The sequence below is a fragment of the Geotrypetes seraphini genome, chromosome 10 (genome assembly GCF_902459505.1).
Source record: "Geotrypetes seraphini chromosome 10, aGeoSer1.1, whole genome shotgun sequence".
Taxonomy (NCBI): domain Eukaryota; kingdom Metazoa; phylum Chordata; class Amphibia; order Gymnophiona; family Dermophiidae; genus Geotrypetes; species Geotrypetes seraphini.
In genome coordinates this window covers 144,006,763-144,026,017 of record NC_047093.1, presented here as the reverse complement: position 1 = coordinate 144,026,017, position 19,255 = coordinate 144,006,763, and the positions used below count along the sequence as shown (strand labels likewise).

At 41.4% G+C, this 19,255-nt stretch overlaps 1 protein-coding gene across 2 annotated transcripts in view; it reads right to left on the bottom strand.

Moving 5' to 3' along the window:
* Window positions 1-19,255, bottom strand: part of NTF4 (neurotrophin 4) — a 39,001-nt gene that overhangs the window by 17,665 nt on the left and 2,081 nt on the right. Inside the window, exons 2-3 of one of the 2 annotated variants that reach the window (XM_033960670.1) lie at window positions 14,281-14,479; window positions 13,967-14,138 (exon numbers count right to left, since the gene is read on the bottom strand). The gene's annotated coding sequence lies outside the window, so the exon portion shown is untranslated. Of the gene's footprint in view, window positions 1-13,966; window positions 14,480-19,255 lie in introns of both variants that reach the window. The other variant, XM_033960671.1, reaches the window with a different exon arrangement.

Below are 19,255 nucleotides of genomic sequence, written 5' to 3'. Positions count from 1 at the left end.
AAACAGAAAATAAAATTATTTTTTCTACCTTTTGTTGTCTGGTCATTATTCAAATCATGTTGGTCCCAGGCTCTGCTTGTCTTCTGATAACTTGCTTGCCAGGGTCTCCTGCCCATTTGTCATTTTCTTCTTTCTCTGTGCTAACCATCCATCTTCCATCTCTGTCTTCCCCTTTCGTTTCCCTTCCCTCACCTGGATATCTGGCATCTTTCCTTTTTTTGTCTCCATCCCCGCAGCTGCATCGATGGACCCCACCATCCCCAGATCCACCATCTCTTCTTTTCTCAGCTACCCTTTCATCCAGTATCTCTCCCTCCTTCCCCACCACCCCAGGGTCCACCATCTCTCCCCAACTACCCACCTATCCAGTATTATCCCCTCTCCACACCATCCCATGTGTCCAACTTCTCTCCCTTTCTGTTCCTTCCCTCCCTCCATCCCATTGTCCACCATCTCTTTCCCTTTCCTCTGTATTTAGACCCATTATTTCTTCCCATCCCCCACCCTCAGTCCAGCATATTTACATCTCTTTGGACCCCTCCTTCCCTCCCTCTGTATACTTCTACACTAGGGCCTGCCCCCCGCCCCGAAGGCTGCATGTTTTCCCCCTTCTTCTTCCCAGTCTCATCTTCGAGATTTGGCCCACTGTTCCTTCCTTCCTGGCCTCATCTTCAAAGCAGCCTGCAGAGGATCGCCGGTCGGCTGCAGTGAACCTAGTAGGCTGCTTTGGCCTCCACAGCACGTTCCTTCTGCCGCACGGGATTGCAGCAGAGAGAATGTGCTGGAGGTCAATGGTAGTCTGCTAGGTTTGCTATAGCCAACCAGCGATCCTTTGCAGACTGCTTTGAAAATGAGACTGGGAAGCTGGCATGGAGGGAGGGAAGGAACAATGCGCCAAATTTAATTACCCTGGTGGGCCTGAGTTTGACACCCCTGCATTAGGGGAATGGAAATGGAAGTCCCTATTCCAGACACAAATTTCAAAACACCATGAATATAGTTGACTCTTCTCTGGACTCCCTCAAGTACTGCCATGTCCTTCTACTGGTCGCCGTACCTCAAGAAGGACATGGCAGTACTTGAGGGAGTCCAGAGAAGAGCAACAAAGCTGATAAAGGGTATGGAAAATCTCTCATATACTAACAGATTGAAACAGTTAGAACTTTTCTCCCTGGAGAAGCGGAGACTTAGGGGAGACATGATAGAGACCTTCAAGATACTGAAAGGCATAGAGAAAGTAGACAGGGACAGATTTTTCAAACTAAGGGGAACCACAAGTACAAGGGGGCACTCGGAGAAATTGAAAGGGGACAGGTTTAGAACAAACGCTAGGAAGTTCTTTTTCACCCAGAAGGTGGTGGATACATGGAATGTGCTTCCAGAGGCTGTGGTAGTCAGGAGCACTGTACAGGGCTTCAAAGAAGGTTTGGATAGGTTCCTAGAGGACAAAGGGATTGAGGGGTATAGATAGGTGTAGATAAGGGTTGTAGGGATAGGAGTAGAGGTAAGTTACAGGAATAGGAGTAGAGATAGGTTGTAGAGCTAGTCAGGGACCACTGCTCAGGCAATGGGCCTGATGGGCCGCCGCGCGAGCGGACCGCTGGGCGAGATGGACCTCTGGTCTGCCTCAGCGGAGGCAACTTTTTATGTTCTTATGACTTTAGCAAATCCGTTTTTTGCCTTTCAAGCCATGAATGCTTTGTTTCTTAGAGTCAGTACCAATGAGGTAATGGGGGGGGAGGGACAGGGGGAGAGATTGCAACATTTATTCATTCTAGGCAAATTACTGATTCGTGTTCTGTCTCTTCATATACTGAAAAAATACTTCCAAGAAGTTTAAAAGGTCCCACCACTGTGTAGCATTTCACCAACAACCAACTGCCAGAAGTATGTGTAGGTTGGTGATCAACACTTTTCTATGATAGAAAGGGAAAAGTAGATGGAGGGAGGAGTGCATGCTTGAAGACAAAAGAGAATGCATTTGGAAACGCTCACAACTATAGAGGGTACACCCCAATGAAGTTTGAAGGTTGACTGTGGGGATGGATGTCATTGACACACACTGGTCAGCAGTATTGCGACTCCACATGGGAAAACAGTTGGTGGCTCTCCTTCAGCTTATTAGAATCCAAAGTGGCCCCAGCTTAAAAATTAATGAAGACCACTGGTTTAGACAGTGCTCAGGGTAAGGAGGTTTGGAAGGCAGCTATTGTGCCTTGGTTCCTCACATCACGCTTTAAACCTGTTTTCTTTTTCGGCTCAATAAGGCTGCAGTGTTTCCTGTTTAAAAGGTGTTCCTTTTCCTGGTATCCAAACAAAGATGGTTTCTGTAACCTGTCTTGAGGGCAGAGAATATCTTCTGTTTCCTTGGAAATATTCAATCCCCTTTTACCTCATCAATCTTCTATGGGTCAAGGTTTATTTCCTTGGTATTTCTAAACTCCCCAGTCTTTGCACCCTCTGGGCAATGATTCTGTTTTGTTGGGACAATATCATATTCCCACACTGGAATGTTCCAGACATCACTAGTTTGGGATTTTTTTTTTAGCCTGTCTCCTAAAAAATGCAGCTTTTTTCGATTACAGTTCTTATGGGTTTCATGTGGTAACAATAGTTGGACTGTTTTCCTTGGGGATTTTCTTCTTAAGGCTTTGTCTGTCCTTTATTGTCTTTGCCCTTTTCTGTTTTAGGATTATTGCTTTTTTGGAATTATTGTAAAGTGTGTGTAGGTTTCGGATGATAATCACAGCAACAGCATCCCCGAAGATCTGCTCCTATTCATAAAGTAGTTAAAAAAAACCAAGTTTAAACCGTCATCTCATCTACTCAGAAACTTGATCATGTGAAGAAAATGAAGGGTTTTAATTTATGTGTCTAACTTCATTTGAGCACAGAAGACTCCAGCTAATGCCACTTCAGCCAGATATAGATGTAGTCAGGACTGAAGGGAAATGAGGAAAAAAAAGGGTTTGGTGGTACCAAGAGTGTAAGATAAGCCATGCTAGGTCAAACCAAGATCCGTGGAGCCCAGGCATCCTCCTGTTTCCTGTATCCCTAGCGGACTAGGTCCTTTAAGGCTCTTATGTGGATGGAATTATTTTATGTGGATGATTTCAGTCTACCTTTGGAACTTTGATACTTTCTAATAAAGTCCATTTAGGAACATCATCACTCCACAGAGTTTTTTTTGGTTTTCTCTGGATTTTCTTCTTTGTGGATATTTTGGGGTCAATTCCTTTTGTTTTTTTGTTTTTTTTATCCTCCTGTTTCCAACAAAGAGATCAATTTCTTATAACTCTTTTCAAGGGCTAGGCGATGGCTTTGCTCGGTAGCTGGCTTGTAATTTTCTATGGACGTTTTCTCCAGAAACTTGTCCAAACCTCTTTTGAGCTCTGCTATATTAATTGTTAACAAATTCCACAATTTAATCGAGTACTGTGTGAAAACAAATATGTTTTTCGATTTCCATAGTGTGTCCTCTTGTTTTGGTGGTGTTCCCTATTTAACCAAGCCATTCTATTCATATTTTGTAAACTTCTGTCATATCTCTTCTCTAAGCTGAAGAGCCCCAACCTGTTTAGCCACTCTGCATAAGGGAGGTGCTCCCTCCCCTTATCATTTTTGTTACCCTTATCTGAACCTTTTCAAGCTCCACTGTAGATACATATAATGTTGTTTTACATGAATCAACCAGAATTGCACACAGATGCCGGTGCCCTAGGGACTATATAGAAGCATAATAATAGGCTTAGATTCTTTTTCTCCATCCCTTTTTGAATTATCACTAACTTTATTTGCTTTTTTTTTTTTTAAGCATCCATAACACACTGGGTAGGAAAAAGGTCAATGTGTTGTCCACGGTGATTCAGAGATCTTTTTCATGGATGGTAACAACTCCAAAACCAGCATTGTGTTCCCGTGTTTGGAATTATTTTTTCCCCCCTATGTGCATCACTTTGCATTTATCCACAGTTAGGAGAGTGTTTTAGAAGGCTCACATGATTTCTACACATGGAAACAATAACAATTTACACGTGTACAAGACTAAAACATACAGATTTAAAGGAGGTATGTAGTAGGTGTGGTTTAAATGGGCCTAAAAATTATCCATGCTTTTCCCATCTTACAGTGGGAATCATAAGATTATGTGATTACTCATTTAAAAAAACAACTATGGTAGGACAAGATTCAGATCTGTGGGATATATTACATGGGTTAATAAGGCATTTAGAGCTCCTTTTACAAAGCCACGCTAGCAGAGTTAATGCGCGTGACTTTTCATCACGCGCTAACCCCCGCGCTGGCCAAAAACTACCGCCTGCTCAAGAGGAGGCGGTAGCGGCTAGCGCGGCCAGCGGTTTAGCGTGCGTTAAACCGCTAGCGCGGCTTCGTAAAAAGAGCCTTTAGAAAAGGCACTAAAAACCAATGTTCAGAAAATATTACGGAGTGTCGGATATGATTGACTAAATGGTTTTAATTCAGTAGAATCCATAAATCTGGATAGAACTTTTTACTAAGGAGAATTGGGTGATAATTTCTCATAAACTGTAAAGTGGTGGGTATAATACTGTATTCTAACTGAATAGTGCAATTTTATTGGTAGTTTTCATTGGTGGGTTTTTAAAGTTATTTTTTATTGAAAAATTGTACATTGTTTAAAAATATATATTTGTTTTACTGCGGTGGGTTGTTTTTTTGTTTTTTTTGTAATCGAATGTAATCTCAATGAACTTGCCATCATAATTTGTATATAGGAACATATGAATTATCCCCAGATTGTGATTATAATTCAAAACGAACTAACTACTTTAAATTGTGTTCTTTCTGTGGGAATCAATGCTAAGCCACCATCCTTTCCCCTCCCCCAATTATCAATTTGATCCCAATGTTCTGCATCACCTGCAATCTCTTTAGCTGTCTTTCTGGAAGCCCCAAGAGGGACTATATTACCAAGAACCTATTTGTAATAACAGTTGATTGTATTACCAATTAGCATTGTTTAGCATCCAAAAACCCTACTATCAATTTCAGCTTAAAAATATTTTCTTTGAAAGTCTTAAATCCCAATACAACCCCACAAATTTTAGTTGTTCTATATATAGATACTACTGAGCATTGTAAATTAGGACACTCCTGAAGGCATTCCATGTTTCTACCTTCAACCCATATGACTTCTCTGTCTTCTGGATTAGTTTCATACGAGTTTCTCAATATCCAACCCAAGACCTGGACATAACTTGGCCTAACAGTTGTCCTTAGGAGAAAGAGCGAAATAATGTAATCAGCATAACATATATGAAGTCTTAAAAGTAATTAATAACACCCAAAAGGACTCCTACAGATTCAAAAGAAAAGGTGAAATGGGAGAACCCTGTAGTGCCTTATTTGTCATCATCTCTATAGGTTTGAAATCATGTCATTCCAATTCACTTTCTATACTTTTTTTTTTATTTTTTAGAAAGTCTAATTGTAAAACAAAAGTTTGCACATCCTTATCTATATTTATTCATTAATTACTACTACTACTATTTATCACTTCTATAGCCTGAAAGGCATACACAGCGCTGTATATTTTGACACTTAATAGATGGTCCCTGCTCAGAAGAGCTTACAATCTAAGTTGGACAGATAGACATGACATATAGGGTTGGGGACGCAGAACCCAAGGTGAGAGAAGTTAGGAGTTAAAAGCACTCTTAAAAGGAGGTGGGATTTTAACTTGGACTTGAACACTGCAAAAGATGGAGCCTGCCATAGGGATTCGGGCAGTTTGTTCCAGGCATGTAGCTCAGCAAGATAGAAAGGATAGAGTCTGGATTTGGCGGAAGAGGAGAAGGGCACAGACTTATGAACTGAGTGGAGCTCGCAGGGGAGGGAGGGGGAACAAAGGGGGAGATAAGTAAATAGAGATAGTGAGGGGCAGCCGAGTGAAGCATTTGTAGTCAATAAGAGGAGTCTGGATTGTATTTGGAAATAGATGGGAAGCCAATGAAATGACTTTAGGAGAGAGGTAATGTGACTATAGCATCTCTCATGAACATCAGTCATGCAGCTGAATTCTGGACAGATTGAAGGGGAGAAAGATGGCTACATGGAAGACCCGAGAGTAGCGAGTTGCAGTAATCTAAGCATGAGGTGATGAGGGTGTGAATAAGGGCTTTGGTAGTGTGCTCAGAAAGGGTCGGATTTTGGAAACATTATAGAGGAAGAAGCAGTACCATTAATGTCTCTGTGCACTGCGGACTTTGAAAATTATGAGTCAATAATACCATATTCCATAAGGTAGCTTTGCTGCCACCCATGAATTTGATTATCTTGCTCAAGATGGGAATATTCACTTCAGAATGATAAATTCTCACATTTGCTATAATCGCGACCATCACACACTTTTCAGCACTTTCTCCCAGTTCAACAACTTCTAAAGAATAATTCACCAGATCAATCACCAGATCAATTCTTGGATAACTCATCTGGACAGGGGTCCAACATCCAAAACACCTCAATAAAAATGATCTTTAATGCAAAGAAGTTTGACCATGTCACTCGACTTTTGAAAAAAGCTCATTGGTTGCCTATTACCCACAGAGTCACGTTCAAAATTCTTTTCCTCGCCTTCAAAGTTCAATTTAATCACACACCCTCATTCATAGACAGACTGTTGATCCCGTATGAATCTCTGCGATCACTCCGTTCTTCACATCTTCTAATGGTCCCTTATGTCCAACGGTTGTTCTACTATACAACGCACAAGACTATCTACTCAGTAGTTGCCCCTCACATTGTGGAATGCCCTCCCTTTGGCCCTGAGACAGGAAACTAAATGCAACAACTTCAAATCTAGCCTCAAGACCTCTCTCTTTAAAGATGCCTACGAGATATATACCTAGGATTAATTGCTCATGAGACTCAGACAACGGCCATTTATCAGACATTCCCTGTCTCCCTCTCGTTTTCCCCATTCCCCTTTCTTTTTATTTTTATGCAATGTATCCCACCCACTTCCCTTTTGTAGCATGTTTTGTTTGTAATACCTTGTAGTCTGTCTTTTTTATCACCCCATTTTTACTTATATTTTAAATTTTGTACAATGTAAACTGCTTTGGTAATTAAAGCGGTATATCAAGGCTAAATAAACTTGAAACTTATGTCCTGGTACTGGTTTTTATTATGCTGCTATCTTGCAATTTTAAATGTAGATGTGTAATTTGTATTGTAATATTCACCAATAAAAAATTTAACCTAAAAACCCAAAGACGTAAAAATATGAATAGTCTTACTGGACCAGACTAATGGTCCATCTAGCCCAGTATCCCATCTTCACGAGGGCCAATCCAAGTCACAAGTACCTGGCAAAAAAAAACAAATATTAGCAGCATTCCATGCCACCGATCCAGGGCAAGCAGTCTCAACAGCAGTTTATGGACTTTTCCTCCAGGAACTTGTCCAAACCTTTTTTAAAATTAGCTACATTAATTGCTCTTACCACATCCTCTGCAATGCATTCCAGAACTTAACTATTCTCCTAGTGAAAAATATTTCTTCCTTTTGGTTTTAAAAGTATTACTCTGTAACTTCATCGAGTGTTCCCTAGTCTTTGTAAATCTTGATGCAGTAAAAAAATAAATAAATAAATAATAATAAAATAAATCGATCCACTTGTACCCGTTCTACACCATTCTGGATTTTGTAGACTTTGATCATATCTCCCCCCCCCCCAGCCTTCTCTTTTCCAAGCTGAAGAGCCCTAACATCTTTAGTCTTTCCTCATACGAGAGGAGTTCCATCCCCTTTATCATCTTGGTCGCCTTTCTTTTAATCTTTTCTAGTGCCGCTATATCTTTTTTGAGATAAGGAGACCATAAGAACATAAGAATAGCCTTACTGGGTCAACCCAATGGTCCATCAAACCCAGTAGCCTGTTCTAACAGTGGCCAATCCAGGTCACTAGTACCTGGCCAAAACCCAAAGAGTAGCAACATTCCATGCTACCGATTCAGGGCAAGCAGAGGTTTCCCCCATGTCTTAAAACCCTTTTCTAATAATTCCTAGCATCTTATTCGCTTTCTTGGCCGCTGCCACACATTGAGTGGAAGGTTTCAGCATAATGTCCACAATGACACCCAGATCTTTCTTGAGCATTGACCCTAGCATCCGGGAACTATGATTTGGATTATATTTCCCCAATGTGCATCACTTTACATTTGTCCACATTAAATTTCATCTGCCATTTGGAAGGCCAGTCTTCCAATTTCCTAGGTCTGCCTGTAATTTTTCACAATCTGCATGCATTTTTAACAGCTTTGAACAGTTTAGTATGATCTGCAATTTTAATCACCTCACTCATAGTTACAATTTCCAGATCATTTATAAATAAGTTAAATAGCACCAGTCCCAGTACAGATCCCTACGGCACACCACTATTTACTCTCCTCCATTGAGAAAAATGGCCATTTAACCCAACCCTTTGTTTTCTGTCCGGTTACCAATTCTTAATCCACAATTGAACATTGCCTCCTGTCTCATGACACTATATTGACCAGCTCTCCATTATTTAGGTGAGCTTTCACATTCAAAAAAGCTTATAACTGTTGAAGCAAAATTTGCTTTTGCTAAACTCATGTTGACTTATTTCCATTGAGCCTAAATCCAGTAATTGTGTTTAGAATAGTTTCCACCATTTTGCCTGGATTCACCATCAGGATTGTTGATCTATAGTCTCCTGGATCACCCCAAAGATCTTTTAAGAATTAGCATTATGTTTACTATCCTTAAGGTCTTAGGTACTTTGGCCGTTTTAAATTACATGTTACTAGTAACATGTCAGCAATTTCAGAAGCAAACAAGTTCTGTGGGGGTTAATACCAATTGGTCCTGGTGATTTCTTACTCTCTATTTTGTCAATTTTCTCTAGAAACAAAGAAAATGATTGTAGGTAAAGATCATATGGCCTGGCAAGTCTGCTCATCCATACCAACTACAAAGTAGAATATTCCCCCTATCTACAGAGATCCTCGATGCTTATCTCATGCTTTCTTCAATTCAGATAACTGTCCTTATCTCCACCACCTTAACTGAGAGAGGCCGTTTCAAGCATTTACCACCCTTTACATAAAGAAATACAGTATATTTTTTAGATTACTCCTGTCTGCTCCTTTTCATCTCATTCTAGGTAGAGATCTGCATGGGAACAAGGATCATGGGAATCCCACGGGGACCCCCCCCCAAAGCCCACGGGACTCCCACGGGGATAGAACCGGGGTTCCTGAGACCTACCTAATGCTCTGTCGATCCACTTTAAATTTAATGAAGAAACCGGTCCGGGTGTGGCGAAACGACGAGAACAGCCATGCTGAGCAGTGAGCTCAGCACATACGCACACTGGGAAGAAATGCTGCTGATTGGTCGGGAGGCGTCACATGCAAGGCTAGACGGGAAGACAGTCTGTATTAATTGAGTGAGCCACCCAATCCCCTCAAAGGCCCCGACCGAGAGAGAGAGACCCGGGGAGGAGACGAAGTCTTCAGAGAAGGAGGAGACTGGACCCAAGGAGGACCCAGCCCCCAAAGGCCCCGATTGACAGACCCGAGGAGGAGACGAAGCCCGAAACCTTTAGAGACACGAGCTGAGGAGGACTGTCCCCCCAAAGGCCCAGACTAAAGAGAGGAGGAGGAGGAGGAGGAGACTGGAGTAAACATTACACTGCGTTGTGATAGACCAGGCTAGAGTTTAGGCGACTCCTCAGCTTTCCATTAAATTTTATCGAAGAACCCGAACCTGTTGAAATATTGATGCATATGCTGGAAATGGTTAACCTTTGTCCCTCAGTGATTCTTTTCAGCAGAGAACTAAGCCTTAAGGAATTTGGGTTTTTTTTTAACCTTACAATGTAAGTACTATCTGCACATCTTTCTCAGCCTAAATGTATAGACTCTATACATTTAGGCTGAGAAAGATGTGCAGATAATACTTACATTGTAAGGTTAAAAAAAAAAAAAATTCCATAAGACTTAGGTCTCCTTTTACTAAGGTCCGCTAGCATTTTTAGCGCACACACAAGATTAGCGCACGCTAGCTGAAAAATTACCGCCTGCTTAAAAGGAGGCGGTAGCGGCTAGTGTGCGGCATTTTAGCGTGCACTAAGCACGTGCTAAAACCATTAGCGCGCCTTTGTTAAAGGAGCCCTTAGTTTTTATTGAAGGCACCCGAACCTGTTGCACTGCACACGCAATACATATCACGACGGGACTGACTATTTGGTGTCAACTTGTCATTATTTATGCATTTTTGAATATTTATGATTTTTTTGTAAGGGGAAAAATTGTGTATATACTTTCTTTTGGAAGATAATTCCTTTAACCACAGACTTTTAAAAAATCAAAACTTTCTGAATTAACTGTTATGGGGTGCTGGCGGGGATGGAGGGGATTCTTGCGGGACCGGGTGGTCCCACCCCCACGCAACTCTCTATGTCCCTCATGCCAGAGTTTCCTTTTAAATTGGGGGGAAAGGATTAGGAAGGGAAAGGAGAAATGAAATGCTAGATGGGGGGAGGCCCATCAGAAACCCTAGCTCCAACCCTGATCTTCAGTGATTTATTATAAATCTGACAACCTGTGCCTATTCCATATTTGAATTCTTACAAAAAGTATGGCGATTCATTCAGGGGGCTCATAATTTATAGCCCTGACCAAAGGCAAGTCTGCTATAACAAGTGCAGCAGCCAAGTACAAAACATACTCCAGAAGCACCAGTTTTGCAAAACTGAGGATTAGACCTGAAATACAGGTTGGAAATAGAGCTGAGGCAAAGAGAAATAAGATGACCCTCCCAGGATCACACAGACAAGTAGCAGAGCTGTAGGATAACAGCTTGGGCAGTCTTTCTGATTCCTATGGACAAGGTCTGAGCTTAGCCTTCCTGTGTCTCTCTCTCTCTTAAGTGTGGGTCCAAAGCAGATAGGCTGGATACACAAGAGCCAGGCGGTGCCCCCCCCCCCCTCCCCTAGCATAGCTCCAAGCACTCTGCCCAGATCAGTGCCAGTCATTTCAGGGCTTGTTCAGGATCCTGCCACAGCTGAAGGCTAGAGAGGCCCCTGATTTTCAGCCAGGTATTTGGAGCTTAACATCAGACAGGTTCCAACCTGCTGAGAAAACAGCCCTCCACTACAGGATGAGAATGGCAGCCTGGAGAGGAAACTGTGCCAAGACCCCAGGACCCAGCTGCAGGAAATGGTGCAGAGGATGTGCTACTGAGATCTGGGGTGCAAGACAACATATAGTGGGGTGAAATACTGCCCTATATCTGCTAAAAGAGAAAGCATAAGGAAGGGATGAAAGCAGAGACCAACCAAAAAGGTAACATGAAAACTAGAGAAGAAATAAAACGGAAAGAAGATGCAAGAGAATAATAATAAAAAAACAACCCAAAAGCATCCATCAGAAGAAGGAAAGAGGAGAGAAGGGATGGCAAGCTATCCAGAAGAAGAGCTCAAGAATCTGATGGCATTAATTCACTTTCTGCAGAGCCATACTGTGGGGTCTCCTTTAGGCCAAGGTTAAGCAGTAAGACAGTCCCAGGACCCTTCCTCCTTCCCCCCCCCACTCTATTTCTTCCCAACAGAACACTTTATCCCATTGCAACTTGTAGTGCCTCCACTGCCTGCATACATTTCCTGGCTCCAGCTGCAGGCCAGATGTTCCATTCTGGAGGGCAGAACTGCAGCTGTGGGTTGTGTTTATGAGTGTATATGCTGCACAGAATGAGTTGATCCTTTTTGACCCCATCTCTAGCTGCATACCCTCCAACCCCCACTGCGGAGCTATATATTCAACAATCCTTGAAGCGAGAGGGGCCTGAAGTTCTAGATCACACAGCCATTCTTGGCAGTTAGCTCAGAAATAAAAACACTTTCACTCCCTCAGTCTTTCCCAGAATCTCAGTGCATCATACAATCCCTCGGTTTATACACCACAATGATTTCTATGTGAAATCACACAAATGGAGAGAAGACAACTGAAGGTCACAGAAAGGCAGGAGATTAGAGCTAAGGAAAGGGAGGATAAAGTGACTGAGTCCAGGGTCATATATACAGTCATCAGTGACAGCATGGGAGCTTAGATGTGAGACACAGGTAGATAAAGTGACACCCTAAGGTCATACAGTGACAGAGCTGAGGCATAGGGAAATTTAGAGACTCACAATAGGATCACACACACAAAAAAGGATTTATGGCAGTCTCTAAATCTGTATCCAGAAATTTAGTGGAAAGTACATTTCATTTTTTTCTATGGTGCAAAATGTAGTAATGCTTCCCAAGTTGTTTGAACCTTCAACAGTCCACCTGTACTCAACCCTCTTCCCAGCCCAAAGCAAGACAGCCGCAGCATGCGGGTTTACCTACCCTCAACCCCTCCAAGAAAGAAGCAGCCACCTGCGAAAAGACTGCTAGTGCTATGAACGGCAGAGCTGGGATTTGAAGGCAGAGCAGATCTCAGCCTGACTCTGGGAATAGAGTCCTTCACTGCACTGTCCAAACATGTCCTGGAAGGATATGAGGAATCCAATAATTTCATGCCATTCTGAAATCTAGAGCCGTTGAATCAGTTAAGAGCCATGCATATGATCTTTGTCACCACCTGAGATCATACACATGGCCTCCAGACTGCACACCTTTCTATTTAGAAAGAGTCCACCTCTAAAACTTTCACATAAGTCAAGAACCCTAGTGAGGCAATCTCACTCAGCAAAACCCCCATTTCATAACGCCACACATCCGTCATGCCCGGCAATAGCCAGCCATATCTGCCAGATCTCTCTAGAAAAGGGGTCCTAGCAGACAACCAGAGGCTATATGTACTTAACACTACAGACAGCTGTAGCCTCTCCTGGAAGTGGTCCTTGAACCAAGTTTTGCCCAAACATAAAATGCAGTATATCTTACTCTCCTCAGAACCATCCATTTGCAGTTAGATTGTACAATTCCTAAAGCACGATGCTCATACCTAGATGCAAAATGCCATGCTATGCCCAGACCCACAGCGTGCATACCTGACTCCTGGTGCGTCCTCTCCAACCTGTCACCAGGGTACCTTTCTCCCTCTGCTTACTCTACCCCCTGGCACAAACATCTCAGCTCGAAGTGGTCGCAAAGAGCTCTCTTTCTCTTGGCTTTTCAATGTGCCAAAAAGCATGCGAAAGGGCCCCAGTACTAAAAGCAGGTATCTGCAACTCTCCGCCCCAGACTGGGGACGGGGGAAGCTCGCACCTCTTCTATCTCTGTCTATTTTGCTATCATGAAAGGAGGAGAATAGAGGGTGTTTCAACTTTCACATAAAAACTTAATAACGCTTTAAAAAGGAGGCAGATCAGGTTTCCCACTCATTCATAGAGAATGGAAGGGGAGGGTGGATAGGACAGCAGTAAAACCAGAAAGGAAAAAAAAAAAAAAAAAAAGCCAACCACCAACCCAGAGAGACAGAGGGCTACATTAGGAGCGAGAAGAAAAATGCATACTTTCCCTTCCTTTGATGTTGCCTTTTTTTGTGAGAAAGAATAGTGTTTGGGAGGGAGACAGTAATGTAATGCAAGCCTCTCTCTTTTCAGCAGATTGTTATTATCCGTCTGACTTTGTTTCAATCAAGCCTGGAAAGCGATCCATCAGGGGGCGATTAGAGTCCATTAAAGAGGAGCAAAGAGTAATCTAAGCAGAGCCTGTCAAACTTCTTTCTTGCCTTTTGCACATTTGGGGGGCCAGCCGCCTCCCCTTATCACGTGTCGACTCCCTCCAGCCGGAGAAAGGAGGAGGGAGTTGATTTCAAGAGCTGCCCGTGCTAAGATTACAAGGTGGAAACCCATTCCAATTAAGTTAATGCATCCCTCCACGCCATCCTTTATTTATAAGTCAAGCTCAGCTTTCACGCTCGAGCCCCCAAAGGATCCGGATACCAGTAGAGACAGAAGCACCTACCGTGATGTGGTCGCAGAGTTCAAGGGCAACATGTGCTCGCTTCATAAGGTCCCAGAGCCAGCTGAAATCCCTTTGCTTGCATGTGCAGTTCAGGCGTATTTCAGGACACCTTGCAGCCAGCGTCTCCGCAGCAGAAAGAGAAGACTCATTCTTGGTAGAGAAGGAGGAGCAGCTTGAGGAAAACCAAAAAGAGAGTGGGGTTAAATGCAAGCTGCATCCCTTTCTCCCTCGGAGCCTTCCTGGTCGCTACCTGCTGCTCACCACCCAATTTGATTGTTCATTCTGGTCCCTTTCCCCCCTCTTGCTTACAATACCTGTGCTCTCTTCCTGCTTAGTTGCAGCACAGCCAGGTATAATTCCTTAATGAAGTTTAGACACAAAAACTTGTTCAGTTCCTGATGACGTGTCTCAAGAGGCCACGCCTGTCTTCTTCTTAATTTCAGAGCACTTATTAAGAGCCTGGGACTAATTTGGATTCAGACAGGCACATTTGTGTTGAATTATTCATGGTATCTGCAATAAATGTTTTTGAGGTTAAGACTGGATCAAAAAGAAACATATCGCATGATTTCATTGCAACTTATAGTGCCTCCCATCTGGGCCATTTGATTGGCGAACCTACTCTTGTTGATGAAATTGGAAATATTGGGAATGAATAGTAAAGTCTTGCAGTGGTTTGCATCTAATTTGTACCATAGGACTTTTTGGGTATTGAATGGGGTTGAAGTGTCCACAGAAGCCTCTGTAGGAAGAGGAGTTCCTCAAGGATCAACATTGGTATAATTGAACATCCATTATAGACAATATTTTGATTTATTTTTTTAGTTGATAGATTGGGGAAAGATCTGAAAAATAGAATCCTGCGTGTTGAAAGTTGTGGATTGGATGAATGCCCATGATTTAAGTTTGAACATGGGAAAGACTGAAGTAATGCTTGTGGGACAGGGTGGTGAAGAGATGTGGCCAGAGGTTATAGATGTATTGGGTATAGACTTATTGGTCAAAAAGGAAATGACAGCATTACAGGTAAAACTGGACTCTGGTTTAATGATGAAGAGTCAAATAGATAAAACTATTCAGCCCTGTTTTGGCTACTTACATAAAACTACATTTTATGCTGACACCTTTTGATCAGGGAAAGATTATCTCCAGACTGGATTCCTGTAATGTACTGTACCTTGGAATAACTAAAACAAGGAGCAGTATGTTTCAGTTGGTTATGGGTGTTGCAAAAAAAATGAGCACAGTACCCTAGTCCTTTGGAAGTTGCACTGGTTATACTTTATTCATTTATACCCTACCTTTTACCAAAGTGGTTCACAAAAGTACACGCATATTAATCATTACGAGAGGTAGGTCTTGTCAGACAAATCTGATCAATTTCTTTGATTGGGTGACCAGAGAATTGGATAGAGGATGTGTGCTAGATGTGGTGTATTTAGATTTTTTTTTTCCTTTCTGGTTTTACTGCTGTCCTATCCACCCTCCCCTTCCATTCTCTATGAATGAGTGTTCCACACAGACATCTAATAAATGAACTCCCTCGGGATGGGTCGCAAAGTGATGGGCTGGGTCAGGAACTGGTTGAGTGGAAGGCGACAGAAGGTAGTGATCAATGAAGATCGCTCGGAGGAAAGAGATGTTACCAGTGGTGTGCCTCAAGGTTCTGTTTTTGGGCCTGTTCTTTTTAACATTTTTATAAATGATATTGAAGGGTTGTCGGGTAAGATTTGCCTCTTTGCGGATGATACCAAAATCTGCAATAGAGTAGACACGCCGGATGGTGTGAATAACATGAAGAAAGACCTGGCAAAGCCTGAAGAATGGTCTGAAATTTGGCAGCTAAAATTTAATGCTAAGAAATGCAAGGTCATGCATTTCGGCTGCAAAAACCAGAGGAAATGGTATAGTTTAGAGGGTGAAGAACTTATGTGCATGACGGAAAAGCTGGACTTGGGTGTGACTGTATGTGTTGATCTTAAGGTGGCCAAACAGGTTAAAAAGGTGACGGCGAAAGCTAGAAGGATGCTAGGTTGCATAGAGAGGTATGGCCAATAGGAAAAAGGAGGTATTGATGCCTCTGTATAAGACTGGTGAGACCTCATTTAGAATATTGTGTACAATTCTGGAGGCCACACCTTCAAAAAGATATAAAAAGGATGGAGTCGGTCCAGAGGAAGGCTACTAAAATGATGTGTGGCCTTCATGATAAGGCGTATGGGGACAGACCTATCTGTATACTTTGGAGGAAAGGCGGGAGAGGGGAGATATGATAGAAACATTTAAATACCCACCTAATATAAAAATGTGCATGAATCGAGTCTCTTTCATTTGAAAGGAAACTCTGCAATGAGAGGGCATAAGATGAAGTTAAGAGGTGATAGGCTCTGGAGTAATCTGAGGAAATACTTTTTTAGGGAAAGGGTGGTAGATGCGTGGAACAGTCTCTCAGAAGAGGTGGTGGAAACAGAGACTGTGTCTGAATTCAAGAGGGCCTGGGATAGGCACGTGGGATCTCTCAGAGAGAGAGAGAAAGAGATAATAGTTACTGTGGATAGGCAAACTAGATGGGCCATTTGGCCTTTATCTGCCATCACGTTTCTATTACAAATGTCCATAAATAAACAATACAAAAACCTCCCCCTAAGCACATCATTCAGCACCAAAATAAGAATAGATGTGTTCTCAACACTCATATTTCATTTTACAAAATAGATATCATTTCAATAGTTTCTTAAAAGTATTCAAATCTCCCTGCTGTCTGATGTATAGCGGAATATGATTCCAAGTATCAGGGCCAGTAGCACAGAGAGTCCAATATAAAGTCATCTCGTTTGTTCATCAAATGCTTTACCATTCAATACCTTTATATTTTAAGCAATTGCTGATGTTATACTGTCCCAGTAGAGCACTGAGTTCAGAATATGCCATGTTACTTGAAACATCAATTAAAGTGCGATATACTAAGATTAGAGCAGCTGCTTTCTGTGTGGCAGGTATTAAAATGTGGAATGTATTGATGGGGCAATTATGCCTATGTGCTGACAGATTGAAATTTAAAAAAAACTTGAAAATGCAGCTATTTGTATCTGCTTTCATGCAAGGAAAGATTTCTATTTGTACAGGTAATAATAGATGGAAGTAGGCAAGAAATGTCACGAAGGCAGCTTTTTCTAATGTTGATTTTATGTTGTGGATGTTTTATATGGAAATCCCAAAATATATAAAGCCTATATGAATAATTAAAGACTATTGAAGGAGTGCAATCTGGTATGCAGAGTTGTGTGTGCAAATAAGAGAACCAGGAGTAGGTCTTCAGCTAGCGGGATTGGGAAAATATAAAGCTCAATAATAATTATATGATTTTATTTAGGAGTGAATGTTTTTTGTAAATGTTCCTTAGTATGCCTGCTGTTTATATGGATTAGGTGTATACTATCTAATAATGGATTTCCTTTTTATATTTGTTTTATTTTTATTTTATCTTTATTATATTTTGTAAACCGCTTGGACCAGTAAAATGTACGAGCGGTATAACAAGTTTAATAAACCATCTAGATATAGACAGTATCAATTCTTGAGGATTCGTTATCTGACATTAAGGAGAGAGCTACTTTAATAGTTAATTATGTCTTTGAACAAGACCTTTCTTCAATTATGAGAATATACTTTAAAAAAAGGTGGTTCCCCTTTTTGTGGTCAGTGAGTATGGATTTACCTGTATGCAACTAAATTAACTCAACAAAGGTGTAGAGAATTTCTTGCTACGAGGGAAGAGTCTAGGAAATTGGGTGCCACCTTTGTGTTAGCTTACCCCTGCAAATATGTTATCAAATACTTGGGTTTAAAATATGTCTTCTTCCTACCTGAACATCTAAGATCCTTTTTGGATCACAAGTGGTTAACCAGTGGAGCGGCTAGAAGCACAGAATAATGTTCCAAGGGAGTAGCCGTCTAAGCCTATACCTTTATAATATTACAAAGTAAAAATTCTCTCTTTATTTTCTAAACTCCCCCCTTAAAATTAGTAATGGTGGTCTAAGAAAGAATCTAAATCCACTATCATATAAATTTCTGTTATATATTCTTAGTTTGAAATTTGTTTATTGTGGGATATAAAGTTTATATAAATAAATGAAATTAAAAAAGATATAGACTGTATATAAATTTTAAAAATAAATTATCAGAGAATATTAATGGAGTAGAGTTTGATCCAGTCTTTAAACCTTTGTGTTATTCCTTTATGATTATTTTTCCCATTTGTTACAAAATGTATGAATGAGAGATGTGTCTTGTTTGCTTTGGGTAGACTGTAAAGGGGGCTTCCTGACTGGCTTGGGGCTGTTAACTCACCTTTGCCCCTTGTATACATCACACCTGGGAAAGAGGCATGGTTTAATGAAAAAGGGGTGCTTAGGGCAGCACGAGGCAGGATATGCCAGCTACTGGAACTGATTTATCCTTTCGTGGACCTAAGGAAGACCAGCACGTTAATTAGGCCATTCAACATAACATAAAATACATTTAAAAATTCCCACACCTTTGGTCATCCATCATTCTATCTGCTGTTCCTTTAAAAAGAAATACTGTGACTTTGTTCTTTTGAGCAGAAAGTGGAAAGGACTAGACTAAGGCACACAAGGCTTATACCTGTGCTCACCTACCAGCTCAACAGCAAAGACTAGCCTTTATACACACAACGGCCTCACAAACACACCATACTCATTCCAACACAATAGAACAAATACTGTAAAACAAGAGGCACAGGTTGCCTCATAATTTACCGCACAGTAGGAGAGATTAATAAGATTTTTGTTAAGTCCAGTGTTCAGTATATGCAGGGGCATAGGGGGAAAGTACATTACTAAGAAACAAGGGAATTCCTGCATAGAAAACTTAGGCAATCAGAAAGAATCTTAAAGGGGGGAGCAAGATCCGAGACAAGTCCACAATAGCCGAGTGACTTGGTCAATTTTTTTTCTTACCTAAGATAAGCTTTCCAACAATGAATTGAAGAGTTCTCTAAGCATTCTCTAATATTATCCACCCCCCAACCAAAGAAAAAAAAATGCAAAAGTCAGTTTAAGAATGCCTTCCGTTTTTGAGTTTTCACCTTCTGGTTTTTAGAGAATGTGAATGCAGCTTCAAGAACTACCTAAAAACTACAGACATATCAATTATTAGCCATCACAAGACTTTCAAAATTCTGCATGGTGATCCTGACATATCCCAATACAATATTTGGAATAAGACAGCCAAGACCATCAAAAGTGGCAAAATTAGAATGCT